The 19,293-nt window shown below is 43.1% G+C and overlaps 1 protein-coding gene across 7 annotated transcripts in view; it reads right to left on the reverse strand.

Moving 5' to 3' along the window:
* The window catches only part of SIPA1L3 (signal induced proliferation associated 1 like 3), a 353,179-nt gene extending 336,476 nt beyond the window's left edge, over positions 1 to 16,703 (reverse strand). For 3 of the 7 annotated variants that reach the window (XM_036408270.2, XM_036408269.2, XM_036408265.2), the window contains exon 1: positions 16,104 to 16,703. The gene's annotated coding sequence lies outside the window, so the exon portion shown is untranslated. The remainder of the gene's footprint in view (positions 1 to 16,103) is intronic. The other 4 variants (XM_036408260.2, XM_036408263.2, XM_045570925.1 and 1 more) reach the window with 2 other exon arrangements.
* Between the last annotated feature and the right edge of the window lie 2,590 nt (positions 16,704 to 19,293).

The raw sequence follows: 19,293 nt of genomic DNA on the forward strand, positions 1-19,293 counted from the left end.
CTCACATTCAGTCAGGTTCAGCTGATACCTTCAAAACAGGGGTAATCATGGTCATGAAGTTTAAAATTCTGGACTGCTGCTCTGGCCAGTTGTTCAGTAGTCAGAGCATCAGCCCACAGATGGAAGGGTTGAGCATTCAATTCCTGGTCTAGGATTCATACCGTTGGTTGTAGGTTCAATCCCCGGCCCCAGTTGGGGCACATGCAAGAGGCAACTAATTGATGTTTCTCTCTCTCCTTGATGTTTTGGGTTTTGTTTTTTCCCCCCTCTCTCTTTCTCCCTCTTCTCCTTCCCTTCTGCTCTCTCTAAAAAATCAATGGAGCCCAGCCAGCGTGGCTCAGTGGTTGAGGGCAACCATGAACAAGGTCATAGTTTGATTCCTGGTCAGGGCATATGCCCAAGTTATAGGCTTGATCCCCAGTGTGGAACTTTTAGGAGGCAGAAGACAGCCTATCAATGGTTCTCTCATCACTGATGTTTCTATCTCCTGTTCCCTTCCTCTCTGAAGTAAATATATAAATAAATATAAATAAATATATATATATGTGTGTGTGTGTGTGTGTGTGTGTGTATATACATTTTTTTATCAGTGGAAAAAATATCCTCAGGTGAGAATTTAAAAAATAAAATAAATTCTAGACAGCTGAAAGGAAACAAATTAAGAATACTGCCACAGCTGAAATTGGTTTGGCTCAGTGGATAGAGCACATGTGTCAAACACAAGGCCCGCCAGGCCTTGCAATGTGGCCCGCACCGCGCTGTCATCACTGCACTCCACTGCGTTTCCATCACAATGACAGCTCATGACTGTTCAGTAAACCATTCGGCCCGCGATTTAGGCTGGATTTTAGATTTTGGCCCCTTCTCTAATTGAGTTCGACACCCCTAGGATAGAGCATCGGCCTGCGGACTAAAAGGTGCTAGATTAGATTCTGGTCAAGGGCATGTGCCTTGGTTGTGGGCATGTCCCTGGTGGGAGGTGTGCGGGAGGCAGCTGATCGATGTTTCTCTCTCATTGATGTTTCTAGCTCTCTATCCCTCTCCTTTCCTCTCTGTAAAAAAATCAAATATATTAAAAAAAAAAAAAAAAAAAAAAAAAAAGAAAGAAAGAAAGAAAGAAAAAGAAAGAAAGAATACTGCCACAAAAATATATGAGCATCCTACTTATTCTGAGTCAGGCACTAAGACAGATTGGTAAACAAAAGCCACACAGACCCTGCTCTCAGATAGCTCACAGTCATCTGTGAACACACCAGCATAAAACAGTGAAAGAATAGCAGACAGAGTGCCTACATGACACGCTCATTGTGGGCCAGGCACTGCAGTGTTCTAAACCCTTTATCACCTTTAATGCACTGAATCTTCTCAGCCTAACAGGGCAGTACCACTACCAACTCCACCTTACAGATTTAGAAACAAACACTGCAAGGCTAAGTGGCTTGTCTGAGGTCACATAGGGAGCCAAAATAGAGCCAAGACTTGCATCCAGGTGGTCTGGCTTCAGAGCCGACGCTCCTCCATTCCTGAGTCCCTCTGTAGTCTTACAAGGCAGAAAACAGCTTTATACTGTATCTATAAGTAATAGCAACAGGCATCTAGAGGAATTTCAGTCTTCAATATAAATGGTCATTTTAATAGGTTGTTGGGAACAGAAAGCAGGATTATAAAATATTTAATTATTCAAGTAATAAGTCATTTAATATATTAATAAACTGGGTTAAACTCAGAAGTAAAAATTGGTAGAAGAAATATCAATAACCTATAATTTGAAGATGACACCATTCTATTGGCAGAAAGTAGCAATGATTTGAAATGATTTCTGATAAAAGTAAAAGAAGAAAGTACCAAAGCAGGACTGCAGTTGAACATCAAGAAGACAAAAAATCATGATCAAAGAAGTACACAACCTTAACACAGACAATGAAGATACTGAAATTGTTAAAGATTTTGCTTATCTTGGCTCATTCATCAATCCAAATGGAGACTACAGCTAAGAACTCAAGAGAAGGCTGAGACTCAGAAGAGCAGCAATGGAAGAAATAGGAAAGGTCGCTAAGAGCAAAGATGCATCATTGAATACCAAAGTTAGGATCACAGACACCTTTATATTCCCAATTACTATATATGGATGTGAAAGTTGGACAATGAAGAAAGTGATAGGGGGGAAAATGATTCATTTGAATAGTGTGTCAGAAGAGAGCTCTATGAATACCCTGGATCACTAGAAAGACGAATAGTGAGTCCTGGAGCAAATTAAGCCTGAAATGTTTCTACAGACAAAAATGACAGAACTGAAGCTGTCCTACCTCAGGCATATCATGAGAATGCAGGGTTCTTTGGAAAAGACAATAAAGCTAGAAAAAAATAGAAACAGCAGGAAAAGATGAAGATCAGATATGAGGTGGCTTCATTCATAAAAAGAAGCCATGAGCGTGAGTCTAAGGAGCTGAGCAGAGCTGTGATGATAGGACTCTGTGAACATCCCTCATTCACAGGGTCACCGAGAGTCAGAACTGACTCAACTGGCACATAACTCACACAATACAATTGACTCTTGAACATGGGTTTGAACTGTGTGGGTCTAATTACATGTGGATTTTTTTTTTCTCATTCAATACTGCAATTGTATTCTCTCCCTTATAATTTTCTTAAGTTTCTTTTCTCTAGTTTATTTTATTGTAAGTATACAGTATATAATACATATCACATACAAATATGTGTTAACCAACTGTTATCAATAAGGCTATTAGTAAAATTTTGGGGGAGTCAAAAGTTTGGGGGTAAAGGGAGTAGTATGCTTAACCCTTAGTTGTTCAAGGGTCAACTGTATGTTATAGCAGAGGCCACATTATTGAGCACTTCCCATGTGTCAGCTATTGGAGGTAAACACTTAACCTTTATCTTCCTCTTCATCTATACAACCATCCAATGAGGCAGTCCTCAGAGGGGAAAGCTGAACCTCTGAGAGAAGCAGCTTGCATAGGAATTGGTCAGGGACAGAGTGAGATCCAGGTATTTCTGAACAGAGTGAATGCTCTCAAACACCATGCACACTGCCCCTCACAGTACTGCCTGGTCACCCAGTTTGGAATTACATGAATTTTCAGACGAAAGGTTGACGAGATTGGAGAAAAGGCTATGTCCTGATTCAGGTGATTACAAAACAAAGTTGGTATTATGACACAAAAGTAGATGGATATTATGTTCCCACTGTTTCACTAACTTCTGCAGCAGATCCAGTTATTTGCCTATCCAATATCCATCTCCCTCTTCCAAATAATACTGTAATTTAATTCCTGTAGCCACTCTCCTCCCAGCAGTCATGTGCTTCTGGTGAGGGCAGTTCCATCCCCAGCCACAAAGGAAATGTGGAAATCCTGAATGACCCTTGTCTGTGATTTCCCAGGGCATGATCATGTGTCACAATTCTGGCTAGTGAGATATAAGGGGAATATAGGAGGCAGAACACCCAGGAAGAGACAAATAGCGAGTGAGAGATGCCCTCTTTCTGCAACTGGATGTGACGACTGGAGCTGTGGCAGACATTTTATGGCCATGAGAGAAGTCTGAGGACACAGGCACAGGAGACACATGAAGAATGGCAGAATGGTATAACAGAGAGAGTTTGTCTACAGGCACTGTGAAAGTTCTTAATTAGTCAACCCTGGTGCTACCTACCTATCAGCTTCTTTGTTATATAAGTTCATAAATCTGATTTCAGACAAATTTCCCCTGGGGTTTCCTATTAGAGTAGATTAGTGGTTCTCTCAAAATGTGCTCCCAGGCCCAAGAGTACCATTATCACCTAGAAACTTGATAGAAATACAAATTCTTAAGCCAGATCTACTGAATCAGAAACTGAGTGAAGCCTGGCATTCTGTGTTTTAAGAAGCCACTCAGGGAATTCTATGAGCTCAGGTTTGAGAACCACTGCAGAAGCACACAGAGATGAAGAGTTTAGAGGCCTCTGAAGCAGCTCCACAACCTGTCGCAACCCACAGGTTGAGAACCACTAGCAGGGTCACCTAAGACCATCAGAAAACACAGATATTATGATTCATAACAGTAGCAAAATTACAGTTATGAAGTAGCAATGAAAATAATTTTATGGTTGGGGGTCACCACAACATAAGGAACTATATTAAAGGGTCGTGGCATTAGAAAGGTTGAGAACCACTGCTCTAGCCAGTTTGGCTCAGTAGATAGAGTGTTGGCCTGCAGACTGAAGGGTCCTGGGTTTAATTCCAGTCAAGGGCACATGCCTGGGTTGTGGGCTTGATCCCCAGTAGGGGGTGTGCAGGCGGCAGCTAATCAATGATTCTCATCATTGATGTTTCTATTTCCCTCTCCCTCTCCTTTCCTCTCTGAAATCAATAAAAATATATTTTTTAAATGGGGGGAATAATAAGACTGCTTATCTTACAGGGTTGTGAGGAGGCTTATTTGAATCACTTCATGATAGGCCCTAGCAAAGTGCTAGCATATAGCATATGTTATATAAATCACTATGTGTTGCCATTACTATTGTTTGCACCCAAAGGCATATCAACTGACACAACTTTCTGGGAACCCGAAAAGCTGCATCCATAATTCCTTGAGGTTTACTATTTTACACCCCTGGGACCCAGCCCAGTACTCTGGGTTTCCAGAGACATATGCTTCCCTGGCCAGCATAGGGGTGTGACACATAGGAGGTGCTAAAGGCCTTTCTCCCAAGTCCAGACCATCATCATCCCTGAGACTTCCTCCCACAGCTTGAGCTTCCACAATCCAGCAGGTACTCCCACGGATATTCCAGGCTGGGCAGTCTTCTGGCTACTCTAGCCAGTTACTGATCTGGAATGCCCACAAGTTCTGCCTGAATTAAGAGAGCACCCCAGTCACACAGGTCATGTTGAATGTTGGCAAGAGTCCAAGGGTGCTCTTCCCTCTGGAAGCAATCTGAGATTTCAAAACTGGTGACACCAAGATGCTGAAAGCCAAAGAATGACTATTACCACCCATAGGTAAGGTCCCAGCAGGAAGAAGCAGCCTCTTGTCAAGCTCATGAGGCCTTAGGTTCATGAGGCCTTAGGTGGGGCACTGGTGTCAATGACACTGTTGAGCTAGTCACCAAAAGATAGGTGTGGGATGCAGAAAGGGGAAGAGGTCCTCAACTCTGACCACCAAGTCCTGCAGCAAGAAAGGATTGGTAAGCTTCCTTGGGCTCCCAAAAGGGAGTATTAGGCTGAACCTCACAAAATTATCAGCATTTAACCATTTTGACCCACAAAAAGGTAATTTTACATGGTTTAACATAACATAATCCAGGAAATTCACTCAAATAAGTCAAGGAACTGGTCACAAGTAAGAAACTGGGATAGTGGTATCTCTGGGGAAGGGAACTGGGTGCCTTATTTTTGTTTCTTTGGTTCCACACATCTGTGGTCACTATTAAAAATTCAACAAATTAATCAACCCTACAATATCTCCCTGTTTCTGTCAGGGGAAAAAACATATTTGTACTGAATCTTAAGTGACCTGCAAACATGTCACCTCTCTGTCCCCATCCCCTCTTACTCTCTCCTTTACTTTGCTCCAGTCACACAGGTCTCCTTGTGAGCTCCTATTTCTTACCAGGCTCATGGTTTCAGAGCCTTTGCACTGACTGCTCCCTCTGCCCAGACACCCTCGCTGCTTACACAGTCTTACCTCCTTCAGGCCTATCTGTACTTGTGGTCACCTTCCAAGGGATGCCATCCCTGACCACCCAGCCTAAAATGTTAACACTTCACCCCAATATCTCATCTCTCCTTTCCCTGCTTAATTTCTTCCACTTAGTACTTATAACCACCTAACACAGCACACATCTTATCTTGTGTACTGTCTGAATCCCTCACTTAAATGAAAGTCCCATTCAAAGAAGCACGGTATGCCTTGCTCACTGATGTAGCCCTAGTACCTACTGTGTTTCCCAAAAAATAAGACATCCTCCGAAAATAAGACCTACTTACAGGTTTCCTTCTGAAATATAAGGCATTCCCCCAAAAATAAGCCCCCTCTCCCCCTAGGCTAAACATGAGAGACTTGGTCCACTGATTCTGAAAGAAATGGAGTCACAAGAAATTCACCAGGAAATTCAGGAATTGGATTGTTATGATGATGTTCCAGAAGATGGTGACACAATTGTCATTGAATAAATGAGTAAATTCTTGATACTGTAGGATTCACAGTTTGTCTAGTTTGTATTGACAACTACCGTACTACCATATCGTATACAGGTAATAAATTTCCTTTATTTTCATTTAACAATAAGTGTGTACCTATTCTTTTTCATGGGAAAATAAGACATCCCCTGAAAATAAGACCGCATCTTTGGGAGCAAAAATTAATATAAGACACTGTCTTATTTTTGGGGAAACAGGGTAGAAGAGTGCTCAGCTCAGTGGATACCTATTGAGTAAGTTTAAAAATCAGATGTAGTGTCAGTATTCGGAGTTTGATAACCTCAGATCCAACACAGGCAGCTCCACATTGCAAACTCTGAAAAAAATTTAAGCTACTAAACAGGTGACAGTGCTCCTAACATTCTCTCCACTCTGGGCTCACCTCAAGGCCTTTGAAGGAAAAAGGACAGAACTGAAGAGGGTGCCAGGGGCAAAGTCTTAGAGAAGGCCAGAGGGTCTGTAGGACTTCCCCTGCTTTCCTCCCCACACACCAAGAACATGATGTAGAGAAGCAGGTCTGGAGCTACTGCTACCATTAACCATTTCTACCTACTTGGCAAAAAAAGATAAGCAGAAACTCCCAAAGGTGCACTCTTTTCCTGCCCCTTCCACACAAGGGTTTTTGCCACACATTTATTTGCTGTTAATTTACAGATCCCAAAAGAACAAATACAATAGGAGTCTTTAGTCCATGTGAAGGGGTGTGTGTGTGTGTTTATTGTAAAGAAGTTATAATTGCTGGCCTGATATGAAATTATCAAGTCCAAAACACTGTCACAAGCTGCATCTTGCCTCTTTTCGTCTACTGTCAATGTCAGATCGGAAAGGGGCCACTTTCCCTGCCTCCTACTGCAGTGCTGGAGGCAAATCAAAAGCTGGTTTCTGGTGTTGTGTGGGGCCTTAACAAAGCCCCTCAGTGGAAGGGACTGTGCATGTCCGTCCTGAGGGGAGGATGAAAGAGGATATGAGGATCTTGTTGAAACTTGTCCTTGAAAAAAAAAAAAAAAAAATGTAGGAGGGGCCCCATAGTCAGGTGCTGGAGAAAGAGATTTTCCAGAAGAGACTCTCAGCAAACTTTGGCTGTTTACTCAGAGCAAGCAGAAAGCATTTGGCCAATGGAGCCTCGCAGATGTCCTCAATACTATTAGATGCTACTTTATCAAAGTGTTTCTGAAGTATTGGGCTAAGTATTGATTCATTTCACCAAGAGAAAAAAAACACACACCATTTCACCATTTTTTGTTTGTGATTTTTAAAAAAACATTTTTATTGATTTCAGAGAGGAGAGGGAAAGAGATATGATAGAGAATCATTGATTGGGGCACACTGGGAATCAAGCCTGCAACCCGGGCATGTGCCCTAACCAGGAATCAAATCCTGACCTCCTGGTTCATATATCAACAACCAACCACTGAGCCACGCCAGCGGGGCCATACTGTTTTTTGGCATACAAAGGGACTGAGCAGAGGCAGGGAATTCCTTCACCATACACTTAGGATTGAAACATACAAATGCTGAATGAAATTTGTGGTGCCTGTTTCTAATTTTTCATGATAAGCCATTCACACACAGAAAGGTGAAAGGAAGAATATAATAAACCATATTTAACAGTTACCAACTTATGGCCAATCTTACTTCCTCTTTATTTAACTGTACACTTGTCCCCTGCACTCCTTGCCTATTCATATTATTTTGAAGCAAATCCAAAACATCTTAACAGTTCATAGGTATTTCAGAAGGTATGTCTTAAAAGATAAGGTTTTTTTGTTGTTGTTTTTTTAATATATTTTATTGATTTTTTTACAGAGAAGAAGGGAAAAGGGACAGAGAGCTAGAAACATCGATGAAAGAGAAACATCCACCAGCTGCCTCCTGCACACCCCCTCTTCCAGGGATGTGCCTGCAACCAATGTACATACCCTTGACCAGAATCGAACCTGGGACCTTTCAGTCCAAAGACCGACACTCTATCCACTGAGCCAAACCGGTTTCGGCAAGGTTGTTTTTCTTAAGGAGAACCACAGCATCATTATCATATCCAAAAAATTAACAAGAATTCCTTCATAATATCCCAAATATCCAGTTCATTTTTATTATTTTAAAGAAAGGGCAAGTGCAGATTCCTAAATCATAAAAAAAAAAAAAAAAAAAAAAAAAAAAAAAGGCAAGCCAATACCCAGAGTGGTGTTAGTCAGTATGGTCCTGCTTGCCCATCCTATTTGTCCATCCATCCATCCATCCATGGAGAGACTGCACACTCCGGAGCCATTGACTTGCATTTGAATCCTGGCTTAGACACTCATCACCTTTGTGACATGTACTGAGTCTCAGGATTTCAGTATCCTTATATGGAAAATGAGACTAATAACAGTATCTACCCATGGAGCAGTTATTGAAATTAAAAGAGCTATTACACAAAAAAGCAGGTATAGAAGTGTCTTGTACACACTAAGAGATCAGTGAATGCTGGTTAGTATCATTAATTCAGCCAACAGACACTTACCAAGCATCTTTTACATGCCAAGTATTGTCCAACAGTAGGAGATAGAGTGGTAAGGTTAAAAGCCTTGTGAATCACTACCTGGGGACAGGGATTGGCACTAGGTCACCACCTGGAGACATAAACAGATTCAGAATTTTCCAGCACCTGCCATGTTTGGGGAGAAGGCTCAGATTCATCCTGCCACTGAGATGGAGTCAAGAAAGTAACTAAGAGTCTAGAATTATGACTCCCATAGAGTTGACAGAGGAAAACACTGTGTCATTCCTCTCCCCATGTCCCCACCCAGCAATGCCTCTTTGGGTCAGAACAAAGGCAAGATTCATATGCATAGAAAGCTCTGCTATTGCTGAGCTCACAAGATGCCACTCAGCTTCCACAGGAGGCTACAGCTGTGAGAGACAGAGTTAGCAGACAAAAAGAGAAAATAGGCTTCACACCCAAAGAAGCCATTTAGAAATGAGCTTTCAATAGGCTGGGCTCCCTCATTCTTGCTGCCTACCCACCTTCCAGTCCCCCAAAATACACTCTGTCCTGGGAAGTAAGACCTATTTCAAACAAAACCTAGAGCCCAACTTAAGGAGTGGACCCAGTAGTTGCTCAAGCCTAAACCAGCACCAATATAGACTCGAGAATTGATGCTAACAAACTGGGAATTCATTTTGCGCAATGAGTCCTTCCTATGGTTTTCATTGCACAAAACACAAACCCCATTCCCTACAAACACTATCTAGTGCAACACATACAACAGTATGGCCTCTGCACCTGAGTTCATATTCTGCCTAACCTTGAGCAAGTGGCTCCTCATCACCATACCTCAACTTCCCCATCTGTACAATGTCTGCCACCTCAGAACACAGAGCATTGCCCCCAAGCACTAAGAACAGTGCAGGCCTGTAAGGCACCTCTGATGGGCAGCAACTGTGGGGTTAGCTATACCTGCCTACAATAAATATGCTTTTCATCACTCATCTGCCCTTACTCACCAATATAAAACAGGAATAACATATTGATCTATCATTGTGAACTACCACCCTTTATTTGTGTGTGTCTCTCTCACACCCTAAGCCCATGAGCAACTGAAATGTGGCCAGGGCGAATGGAAGTGTACTGAAAGTATAAAGTGCACTATGTTTTGAAGACTTCATATGGAAAAAAAGAATGTAAAGATATCAAGAATCTTTACATTGATTACATGTTGAAATAATAACCTTTTAAACTAAATAAAATGTTATTAAAATTAACTTCCTGTTTCTTTTGACTTTTTAAAAATGTGACCATTATAAAATTTTAAATTATGTCTACATCAGTAGCTAGCACTATATTTCTAGTGGACAGCATTCCCTTAAACCCTACCAGTGTCTTCTTACTCACCTTCATACTATCAGTGTCCAGCATGGTGCCTGGCACACAGGCTAGGTAGAAAAAAAATGCTTCATACACCGCTGGATGAAAGAGGCTCTTTGTACTTATATCCTAGTCTTAAAAGTACCTGCTGCTGTCTTCAGATCTAACCAGGTCTGCTTCATTGAAAATATTTAACAACCTATAAGACCCAGGATATACCAAATCAAAAGGGACCCAATCATGGTGGCTGAACCAAGATTCTGGGCCACACAACCACTTGAGTTGCTGGCTCAGTACTTTCAAACACTCTTTCCCCTGCCAGCCCAAGTCACCTTGCAAAATTCACCTAAATGGAGCATTTACCTTATTTACTCTCCTTTCATGCCTGCCTATTTCTTGTTAACCTGTATCTGGTGTAGTAGCCAAGCAATCAACCTTGTTTTGAGGATAGGCTCTGCTGCAGGGCCTTCAGTTTTGAAGCAACCCAACATTCCAACAGAAATTGACCCCACTGTGTCTTATTGTCAGAGGAAACAATGCTCAAACCATTCCTGCTGCCTGGAGTTAGGTACTGGATATAATCTACAGTTGTCAAACAACATGTAAAGGAAATTCTGCTTCTACTTCCTAAACTTGCCTCAGCCTACTAGAGAGGGCCCGGGAACAGAGGGATTAGGCATGAGTGTGAAGGAGTCTAGAATCAGTTTCCTCACTTGTAAAGCAAGATCCACCTATTTCATTGACTCCTGAGAACTGAGGGAAAGTATGAACGGTTAGAAAAATGACTATTACAGAGTATGCATTAGGTAAATATTAGATGCTTTTATTATCATTATTTTACAAAATTACAGTAGTACTAGAGGCCCAGTGCATGAAATTCGTGCAGGAGGGGGAGGAAGGAGAAGGGAGCCCTCAGCCCAGCCTGCCCCCTCTCACAGACTAGGAGCCCTCAGGAGATGTCCTACTGACTACTTAGGCCCACTCCCCTCTATAGGAGGTGACCGGGCTGATCAGGGGATGGCGCCAACCCCATCATGCCACTGCTGCTACCACTGCCACAGCTGCAAAGGTGTTTTCATCAACACAAACTCCAGTCCCTTCACCACGAACAAATGACAACTTTCTTTAGGCATTTTCAAGATGTGTCTTTCATAAGATATGACCTTTCTTTCTTTCTTTTTTTTTTTTTTTATCCTCACCTGAGGATATGTTTCCATTAATTTTTAGAGAGCAGGGAAGAGAGAGGGAAAGACAGAGAAAAACATCAATGTGAGAAGGACACTACAATTGGTTGCCTCCTGCATGAGCCCTTACCTGGGCCCCAGCCAGGGAGGAGCCTGCAACCTACGTACATGCTCTTGATCAGAATCAAACCGGGACCTTGCTATCAGCAGGCTGAGGCTTATCCACTGAGGGCAGGATATGACATTTCTTAGCCCCTCCAGCAGCGGTCCTTAGTTTTTTCCTCAAGGAGTGTGGTGAAAAAGATCACCTTCTTGGATTCTTATTACCCAAGTTACAAATGACAGTGCGAGTGGTGGTATACAGGGAGCTTAGCCATGTGCGGTCAGAAGAGGTGTTTTCTCTGCAGCTCATGTGCAGAGGATCCCCTGCATTATATCTGCTGGGCTGGGGGCTTGCCCAAAGCTTCACTGATGTCCAGTCAGGAGCACACCCTCAGCCCAGCGAACACAATGTGGGGCTGTCTGGCTGGGGGCTTGCCCCAGGCCATGCGGTGGCGGCTCAGAGCACGCCCCAGTCCAGCAGCCCCACATTGTGTCCAAAGCCCTTCCTCCCTCCCTCCCTCCCTCCCTCTCTCTCTCTCTCTCTCTCTCTCTCTCTCTCTCTCTCTCTCTCCCTCCCTCCCTCCCTCCCTCCCTCCCTCCCTCCCTCCCTCCCTCCTAGGCTTGAGAGCTACGGGCCGCACCATCTTTGTTGCAGAATAACAGTTAATTTGCATATTATCCTTTTTATTAGATTAGGTTAACTTGAAAAATAGAAATTTGCTCTTTTCCAGCCACAGTAACACTGTTTGCAGCAAACTCATTTCTATCTCTGTGCCTTTGGACTTGTTGCTCCCTCTGCCTGAAATGTTCCGCTCCCAGCTCTTGGTTCATTCCAGTCTCTCAGGCTCATGTGCCTTCCCTGACCATCCAAGCTGAAGTAACCATCCCTTCCTCACCAGCAGCTTTGCCCCATCATTCATGCCCTCCCCCTGTCATTTCACCCACTATACTTAAAACCATCTGAAATTAACTTGTTTATTTTGTCTCCCTAGCTAGAATATAAACCTAGGAGAGCAAAGATCTTGTCTGTCTTGTTCTCTGACTAGGGTTTATGCTTTTAGCCACTATGCTACACTGCCTACGTAACAGAATGCTCAATGGATGTCTTTATGAAGGTAAAAATCCCCAAACAACCTAAATGTCCAGCAATAGAAGAATGGTGTAATAAAGCATGGTCTCTCCATAGTTAGAAGAATGTGAGTCTAGCAGTTAAAAAGAACGAGTCGGATCTGTATGTAATGATTTGAAGGGAGATGCCCTGTCAATTATTGAAAAACTCAAAAACAATCAATATATGCATGTATACATCCATTTAAGCACAGAATACGATGAGAGCATCTACACAAATCTCCAAGGGCAAAGTGCATATCCATTTTGTTCACAACTAAATCTCCAAACCCAAACCATAAACACTTAATAAATACTTGCTGCTGGAATGAATGGCTATCCCTGGAGGAGGAACTTTAGAGTTGAGGGTGGCACCCATTATTTTCCTTATACAGTTCTGTATTGTTTGACATAGTATTACAATGAGTATGTATTTCTTTGCGTAACTTTTTAAAAGTCAAATTCAACCCATTCTCACACACATAAATTAAGGCCATGAGCAGAGCAGTCCTTCTTAGTCCTCCTTTCTTAGCAGGAGCAATACCAGTCTTATGGAAAGCTAAAAACAAACACTTTACCTTAAAGAAAATGACTGTTTAATTCTTTTATTAAAATACAAACACATGTCCTAGCTAGTTTGGCTCAATGGATAGAGAGCATTAGCCTGCAGACTAAAGGGTCCAGGGTTCGATTCTGTACCTCAATTGCAGGCTCAATCTTATCCCCAACCCTGGTTGGGGCTCATGTGTGAGGCAACCAATCAACCTGTCTCTCTCACATCAATATTTCTCTCTCTCTGTCTCTCCCCTTCCCTTCCACTCTCTCTAAAAATCAATGGAAAAATATGCTCGGGTAAAGATTAACAAAAATAAAATAAATAAAATGATTTGGCAAATTAAAAAATTTAATTTAGATTTTGTGAGTTAAACACATAACAAGGTTAAGCTGTTACCATAACCTGTGTCATTTATAAAAAAAATATATATTTTATTGATTTTTTTTTACAGAGAGGAAGGGAGAGGGATAAGTCAGAAACATCGATGGGAGAGAAACATCAATCAGCTGCCTGCTGCACACCCCCTACTGGGGATGTGCCCGCAACCAAGGTACATGCCCTTGACCGGAATCGAATCTGGAACCTTTCAGTCCACAGGCCGACACTCTATCAACTGAGCCAAACCGGTTTCAGCCCTGTCATTTTTTAAACCTGTTTGAAATATATAGGCAAGATCTGCTTTACAGAAAAAAAAGGACACCAATTACTGCACTTCTAAATTTCATTTTTTTACTTACCTAACAACTGAAATGTCTGAAAAACAAGTTCACATTTAAATTTTAGACCATTCCACAGATTGCTAAAAACCATGTGTTGTCCCTAATAATTAAGAATAAAATTTTTTTTTAAATGTCACTGCTTTATTTCCTCAGATTAAAAAACATTTAGGTAAATTTGATGGCCACCACAAATTTAATTAAAACCACGGGTTCCCAATAATGGGTTTCTGACAACAGACTCAACCTAAATAGGCATCTAATAAATTCCCTTCCCAGCCTGTTTCCAGGTGTGTGCTGCCTCCTGAAATGCCAAGTAGGGCCACCTTCCCTTACAGAATATCTTAACTTGCTGACAAGGTATGACTTTTCAGAAAGAAATAAACTCAGCCAAGCTTTGCCAGGCTAAAACTGCAGAAATGAAAGCAAAGCCTTGACACCACAACTGTGGCCTTGCAGTCTGGCCAAATCTATATTGTCTTCTCTGCTCCTCACTAATACTATGTGTTACATACATTAATCCTTGGCAACTTCACAGAAACAACTCAGCCTAATCGGAAAAGGCCACCAGTGGCCCAGGAGGACTTTTGGTGTCCATGAGATGGGAAACCAAGGTTGGCCAAAGAAATGACATTTCTTGGAGATAGCAGCTCCATCCTTCTTGCCAATCAACTAGACCTGGGAAGACTGGGAGAGAAGAGCAACTTCCAAGTTTCTGGCTTGGGCAATTTGGTCAATGTTGGCCCATTTGCCAAGATGATGACTACTGGTTCTGGGAGAAGGGGTTTAGACTGAACATGTTGAGTTCATAGTAGCCAAGGGACAAGTCACCAGGGGACATCAAGGAAGCACATGTATCAAGGAGTTCAGTGGGCTAGTATAATTTTGAAACAAAGTGCCCACAAAACTGGGATGGTCATAAAGCACTGGAATGAATGTGCTGACTTGAGGGTAAGAGTGCGTGAATGAGCAGAAGGCTGTTGCTAGCAGGTCAGCACCATCTCTTCTCAGATCCTTATATTGCAATATGTTCCACAGCTTAATCTTTAGTGAACAAAAATGGGGGAGAGGAGGCCAATAACCTTGTCTCTGCTCTGCCCTCTGAAGCAGCAGCAAAGGCCTATCAAGAAAAACAAGATAAATTAAGTGCTTACTATGCACCTGGCCCGGTGCTTAACACTAAACATGAATTATCTCCTGAGATCATCAAAACAAGCCAGCCTCAAAAGTCCTAAGACTGCCACTTCACAGGTGGGATACTGAGGCTGGAAGTGAATGTGAATTGGAGCTCAGGGCTGTCATGTCACAGCTCAGTCAGGCAGCCTCTGGACCAGATGGAGAACACTAAGAAAAACAATTATTTTACATAAGAGCTGTTACTTAGTGAGAGAATACAACCTCAGTAAATCCTTACAACCCTCTGAGGCTGATATAACAAATGAGGAACATGAAGCTGCAGGACAGGAAGTAAACTAGACCAGTTTTGAATCAATCCCAATGGGGAGATCAAGACTATAACCAGAGCCCCACCCTCATAGGGTCTCTAGGGCACTGGAAAAACGCTGAATAAAAGGGACCATTTAGTGAATGCTATGTGCCAGTTGCTGCTCTAAGCACTTTACACATGGTATTCATATTGCATCCTCAAAACAACTTTATGAGGTGACTTATTAAAATCCCCATTTTATAGATCGGAAAACCGAGGCACTCATTGGTGCAGTCAGTTCACAAGGTCGCACAGCTGGTAAATGGAAGAGCCTAAATGTGAATTAGGGTCTCTCTGCCTCCCAAACCAAAGCTCTTAACAAAATAATTTCAGCAAACAGCAGCCACCTTGCATTGACTGCTAACTATGGAATCCGCTTTTTACATGCACACCCTCAACTAATCCTATGCGGTTGCTAACACCTTCACCCCATTTCTCCGGAGCTAACAATAGCGCACACACGTAATAAGTGCCGTCTGTGTGCCAAACGCTTTACTCGCCGCAAGATCTCAACATCTCAAAAGAATTCCCAGCAAAGGGCAGATCCTCTTCTCTTCCAGTTTTACCAAAAGGGGAAACTGAGGTTTGGCACGGTTTCTCTAAATCGCAGCTCTGGGGAATGGCAGAGCCAGGACGCGAACCCATTGCACCCCGACTCCCACTTCATGCTCTTCCGCACAGAGCCGGGTAGCACGTCTAGAAAGTTGAGCCATGCGGATACGAGCCCTTCCAGGTCTGGAGGACTCGAGTCCCGGAGCCGCCGCCCCCAAAACTGGTGCCCACACCTGGCCGGCCGCCAACCTTCCGAACACTCCCGCTCGCGCTCCAATAGACACGGATTCCCCTGCATCCTTAAGTGAGGGCCCCCACCACCACCCCTTGCTCCTAGAGCCACATACCTGGGCATCCCGGCTGCCCGCCTCGCGGGCCCCACGACCCCGGCGTCCGGCCCCGCACCGTTCGCTAGAGACGCCGCCAGCTCCGGTGGCCCGAGTGACTTCCAGGCTACCCACTTCCAAGCCGCTTCGAGCTGAGCCTCCTGGGAACTGTAGTTTCGCCCTAGGCGGTAGCAAGCTGAAAAACGCCTGGTGCGCATGTGCCGCGGGAGCGTAGGCGCAGCACCGCGCCGCCTTCTGGGAATGGTAGTCCACCTGTCGCCTCCCAGCCGCTCCAACCTTCAGAGCACTTCCGCAGCCCCTAGTGGAGTGAGGAGTGGAGGCGTGTCTTCTGCAGACTCCAACCCGGTAGCCACGCTGCTTAATCCGCGAGGGTTTTTCCCCCCTTTCTTCCAGCCCTGTCCGCCTCCTTCTTCCTTTCGGCGGACCCTCTCCCTCCCTCTCGCCGAGGACGCGTGCCTGGGGAAAGGCGGGGACAGTACAGAGCTAGACTTCCAATGGAGCGGAGTGGTTGCGAAGGATATCTGTGTGTGTTCCCGGCCAACCCCAGTCTAAATTGCCGCGGGCCCCGCGGGAAGGACTTTTTTTGTCTTTTGAGAATGTGTGTGTGTGCGCGCGCGCGCGGTATCTCGCGCTGGGCTTTTTACTGCCGGCTGCTGGCCAGTGCGCAAGCGTGCTCACTCCCCTCGCCGGGTCAGTCCGCCGGGCGCGAGGTGGAGAAGCTAACCGCTGTGTCCGCCCTTGTCCTCCCAAGGCATTCCCCAAGGTCGCTCCCCAGACGCTCCTTCCAGGTCTGGTCATTAACCTAAGGAGCTGCTAGGTGTGCCGCCTCACACGCCATATCCGTCCCTTACTACGAGCCCTGTCGTCGCAGGTAATAGGCGCGGCCCAACTTAAAGAGGCAGACACCGCTGCCTCCCCGGCCACCTAGAGGACCGGGACGCCCGATGTGTAGAGAGGGACTCAAGTGTGGTCGCCTTTTCCTCCTTTAGGCAGCTCCAAAGCTTTGCCTTCGAGGGGATCCTCAGGACCACTACCCAGAGGTCTGCTGGGAGGTCTTGTTAGCTACCGTCCATTTGTTGAAAATACTTTCTGAGGGAGACTAGTATTTGTTGAGTACCTGTGAAACTTCGTCCAAATTTATTACACTTGCTCACGTAATATCTGACTCTTAAAAACAAGGCGGGAAAGGGTTGCTACTCCTACTCCATAGGGGATTGCCGAGGTAATTGGCTGAAACTGCAAGGACCTCTGGTCAAATAAACCCAGTCAGTACCCTTCCCACCCCAAGAAGATGATCAATGAGACTTGAAGCTAGGAAGCATATATATCTTCATATGTATCTATAGAGAATAAGGGTCATTCATCTGCTCATTCATTAAACAGAAATGTTTTTAGCACCTACTTCATGCCAGGTTGGGTGATTATGGGGCTACAAGAGAAATCAATACAGAATGGGTTCCTATCCTCAGTGAGCTAAATCCAGTGTGGGTATCAGACCACCATTGGACAGTGACAATCTAAATCAATACTGTTTAATAGAAACATAATCCAAGCTACATTTGCAACTCTAAATTTTACATTAAAACTTGAAAGGTGAAATTTTAATTTAACCCAATTTATTCTAAATAAAGTTATAAATAATGAAAAACTTTTAAATTCCTTCCATTTTAAAAATTTAGTTAAATAAAATTAAAACTCTAAGCCCTGGCCAGTGAGGCTAGGTTGGTTGGAACATTGCCCTATACACTGAAAAGTCAGGGATTCAATTTCTGGTCAGGGCACACACACAGATTGTGGGTTCAATTCCCTATGGGAGTGCATGCTGATCAATGTTTCTCACATCGATGTTTCTCTCTAAAATCAATTTAAAAATATCTCCTTGGTGAGGATTAAAAAGAAACAAATTTTGAGGCATTAAAAAAGATATTCATTTTTTAATATCATGGGTTGTCAGAGCAAAAGGTTGGAGACTACCCTATGTCCATTAATAGATGTTTGGATATTAAATAAATGACAGTTTGGCCACACAGTGGAAACCATGCAACTGCCAACTGTTGGGAAATGAAACAGAACTATGTGTATTAATATGAGTTCATTTCTAGGATATATTGAGAAAAATGCAGAACAGTGAGAATACTCCCATTTGTATAACAAAAAGAATTTTTATGTATATGCTTACGTGTACAGAAAAAAGGTGTATAAGGATATATAACCAGGGTTACATTTGTGAAGGGTAAACAACAGGTGATCAGGTGTGAAAATGTGACTTTCTTTTTAATATATGCTTAATATATTTTGAATATTTTTATCATGTCCATTTTTAAAGTTTATTTAATTAAATGGAAGATGAGAGTTAAGTCATGGGATCACTATAGGAATTAAATAACATAGAATACTTGCCTACCACTTTACAACCTAATCTGTTCTGGATGCTACCGTTACTCCCAGTAACTTTTCTACTCAATAGAAACTCACCACCCTGATAATGTATGTTTGTCAGCCTGGAAATTGTTTCTATAAAGATAGTTAAGTGTACTAGGTGTACGGGCTAATAATAGTGGATTTTGTAATCAAAGAAAACACAATAATTTCAAGAGAAACATCAAAAGTACTTTATTCAAAGTAATGTCCATCACTAGCTACACATTTCCCCCATCTTTCAGGTAATTTGTGGATACCATCACAATAGAACTTTTCTTCTTTTGAGGCAAACCATTCAGAGACCCAATTTTCCACTTCTTCATATGTTTTGAAGTGCTGCTCAGAAAGTGCATGTGCCATCGATCAGAAAAAGTGGTAATCTGAAGGAGTAAGGTCTGGTGAATACAGCGGGTGGGTTAATACTTCCCAGGCAAGATCTTTTAATGTGTCTTTAACTGATTTTGAAGTGTGTGATGGTGCGCAATCATGAAGCAAAATTACTTTGCCGTGTCTTATGGCACATTCTGGTCATTTCACGATCAAAGTGTGGTTCAAATTGATTGATTGTTGTTGATAGTGATCAGTATTAACAATTTCACCTGATTTTAGAAGCTCATAATACACCACACCTTCCCGATCTCCACAAACACAGAGCATTGTCTTCTTTCTGAAGCACTTTGGCCTTGCAGTCGATGTTGATGGTTAACCTGGATCAACCCATGATTTTGTGCTTAGGGGATTCTCAAAATAAATCCACTTTTTATCGCCA

The sequence above is a fragment of the Pipistrellus kuhlii genome, unplaced genomic scaffold (genome assembly GCF_014108245.1).
Source record: "Pipistrellus kuhlii isolate mPipKuh1 unplaced genomic scaffold, mPipKuh1.p scaffold_m20_p_38, whole genome shotgun sequence".
Lineage (NCBI taxonomy): Eukaryota > Metazoa > Chordata > Mammalia > Chiroptera > Vespertilionidae > Pipistrellus > Pipistrellus kuhlii.